The sequence below is a fragment of the Jaculus jaculus genome, chromosome 6, assembly GCF_020740685.1.
Source record: "Jaculus jaculus isolate mJacJac1 chromosome 6, mJacJac1.mat.Y.cur, whole genome shotgun sequence".
NCBI classification, from domain to species: domain Eukaryota; kingdom Metazoa; phylum Chordata; class Mammalia; order Rodentia; family Dipodidae; genus Jaculus; species Jaculus jaculus.
In genome coordinates, this window is record NC_059107.1 from 55,146,909 (window position 1) to 55,149,770 (window position 2,862).

At 39.1% G+C, this 2,862-nt stretch overlaps 1 pseudogene; it reads right to left on the reverse strand.

Moving 5' to 3' along the window:
* Window positions 1-1,422: 1,422 nt before the first annotated feature.
* On the reverse strand, window positions 1,423-2,198 carry LOC101594858 (annotated as a pseudogene).
* Window positions 2,199-2,862: the final 664 nt, after the last annotated feature.

A 2,862-nucleotide genomic window follows, 5' to 3' on the forward strand; every position in this document is an offset into this window, starting at 1 on the left:
ATTATAAATGGCTAATACAGACACAAGAAAATGTTCAAAATCCCTAACTATTAGGGAGCTGCAAATTAAAACAACCTTGAAACTCCACCTTACTCCAGTAAGGATGAAATCATTAAGATAGCTTTTTTTTTTAGCATATATATACTAGTGTTCTATTCTGCAAATACAGGCAATTTGGTACCATTATTAGGCTCATTCGTGACCTACCCCCTCCCTATTGGCCCCTCCTTGTTGAGGTACGTGGGTCGTGCATTGTGGAGTCATTAAGATATCTAACAGTGACAAATGTTGGTGAGAATGGGGAAAGAGGAACCCTCATCCAATGTTGGTGGAAATGCAAACTTGTACAAGAATTATGAAAATCAATTCTGAGATTCCTGAAGAGGATTTACATAAAGCTAACAATGGATGCTTACTGTTATTCCCTTAGTGGGAATTTATCCTAGATACTCCATTTGCTCAACCATGTTTATAGCTGCTCAATTCATTATAGTTAAGAAGTAGAATCAACCCAGATACCCATCAGTAGACGAATGGATAAGAATTTGTGGTAAATTTCCACAATGGAATTCTACTCAGCAGTAAGGAAAAAAATACAATGAAATTTGTGGAAAAATTGACAGATTTGTAACAGATCATGCTCAGTGACCTTACACAATAACAGAAACACAAACACCACATGATGTCACTTACCTGTGGTTGCTAACCTGAACTTGCTTGAGTTGCTATCATATCTGATAGGCAACTCAAGACTCAGACAATAAGGATGGAAGAGTTTGCGGGGGCAGGGACAGGAGGTGAAGGGAAGTACCGGGGAGAAAACAAGCACAATATTAAACCAAAAATGAGCTAATACCATAGAAACCATTTATCCTTGGATATAGCCTAAGATTCATAACCCTCAAAAGGAGTAAGGAGTGGGGGGCAAACCTAAAAAGTAGGGCTCTGTTGAGACTGGGAGGAAGCCCAAGCTTAAATGATTTTTTTTTTTTTTTCAGTTTCTTACCTGTAACTCCTAGTACCAGAGATGGTTGGTTGCTACCCACATTGAGCTGTTTATCAGAGGTACCTATGAGGTCCCCAAATCAAGACAGCATTTTATATTTTTAAAGCAAACATGTTTTAAATATAGAATAAAACTATCTAATACAATAAACTTGAATTAGAAAAATTAGGATTCTAAATATAATGCTAGAGAATTTCACAATGGGGATGGAGTTAATGAAGATCCTTTTCTACATATGATCATTAACAGACTAATACCTTAATTGGAATGATAAGGCAAAATTAGCAAAACAACACTTTTCCTATAAAAAGTTACACATTGTCTTCTGTAGGAATAGCTGTCATACAAGAAACAGAGAAGATAGGATCACTCTATTGCTCACTCAGGGACAAAAAGGAATCTGATTGTGGAATGATCTAGTCAACTTCTTTCTCTCCACCATGTTCAGCATCTCATTTCCTTTTTTGTCCCTGAAGACTTTCTTCATCCTCCTCCTCCTCTCCTTCCCCTTCTTCAACATAATCATCATCACCTATTTATCCTGAATTTCTTCTTTCATTAAGTATGAGAGGTTCACTTCTCCTCCTCCCACTTCTGAGCCTGCTTCATCTTCATCCTCATCTTTATCATCACCATTCTCTTCATATCCTTCAGTTGGATAAGCCACATCTTCCTGCTCATCTTCATCATCTTCATCTCCATCCTGCTCATCCACCTCTTCCAAATCTGGGGCTTCATTATCCTCCGGATCAAATCCATCTAAATACATGATTTTCTGCAGCAGTTCAAAAATACTTTCTCCATAATCTTCCAGGTTTGTGATCTCAGAGTTCAACAAGTCCAGACTTTTCAATTTTTTAAGATTTTGCAGAACTTCTACTGTATTGAGATCTTGGATTTCGTTTCCACTCAAATTGAGGTAGGTAAAATTTGGACATTTCTCTGTCAGGACTTCCAATCCTCCAGAAATTATACTGTCACTGAGTTCCAACTTTTGAAGTTTATTTAACCTGGGAAGTCAAGCCAATGAGCTTAACTCCACATTAGCCATGCTCAGAAACTCTAGTTCTTTAAAACTGTCATTCAGACCTTCAATTTCCCCATTGACACACAGGCAATTATCAAGGACTAACTCTGTCACCTGCTCCAGGACTCTGTTCTTTAAATCCAGGTTAATCTTCTTTATCTCCATGTCCTCCTCCTGTTCTTCTGACAAAACTCTCTCCTCCTTCCAAACCCTCTTTTCCTGCCTTTCCCAACCCACTCCTCAACCCAACCAATAAACAAAGGAGAAAAAATTTTAAAGATGTGGTAATGAATGAAAATAAATGCAAATATAAATGACCACCAAAAGGTGTGGGGAAGAAAGAAATGGAACCCAAGGAGTTGGGACTTTTCACTCAGCTTCTCCCCCCACTACCACTTCCTCCTTATCCACACACCTGTGAGTGCATGAACACACATTCACACACACACACATACACACACACACACATGCACACATGCACGCACGCACACACAAGCCCATAGTTTCTTCCCCTTCAATGGCTGTCAAAACACTTTATTACCTGTCTCAGACAAAAGCTAAGACTCTATTGCTGAAGATACCATATGCTGCTTACAGACAGCATGGAGAGACCTTGCTGGAATTCAGAAGAAAGCCAGTCCCCAGACACTTAGCCTATCTAGTGCTCAAAAAGCACTACATGAGCTACTGGGGAAAATGGCCAACAATGGTCTGAGAAAACAGAGGCCTAGTGTTTGAAGTATGTAGCAGAGATAGGTGTCATGGGCTTAGAGCTTGTGTCATCATAAGGATTCAGCGAACTTTCTGTACTTTGGTTCAGTATAGGCAT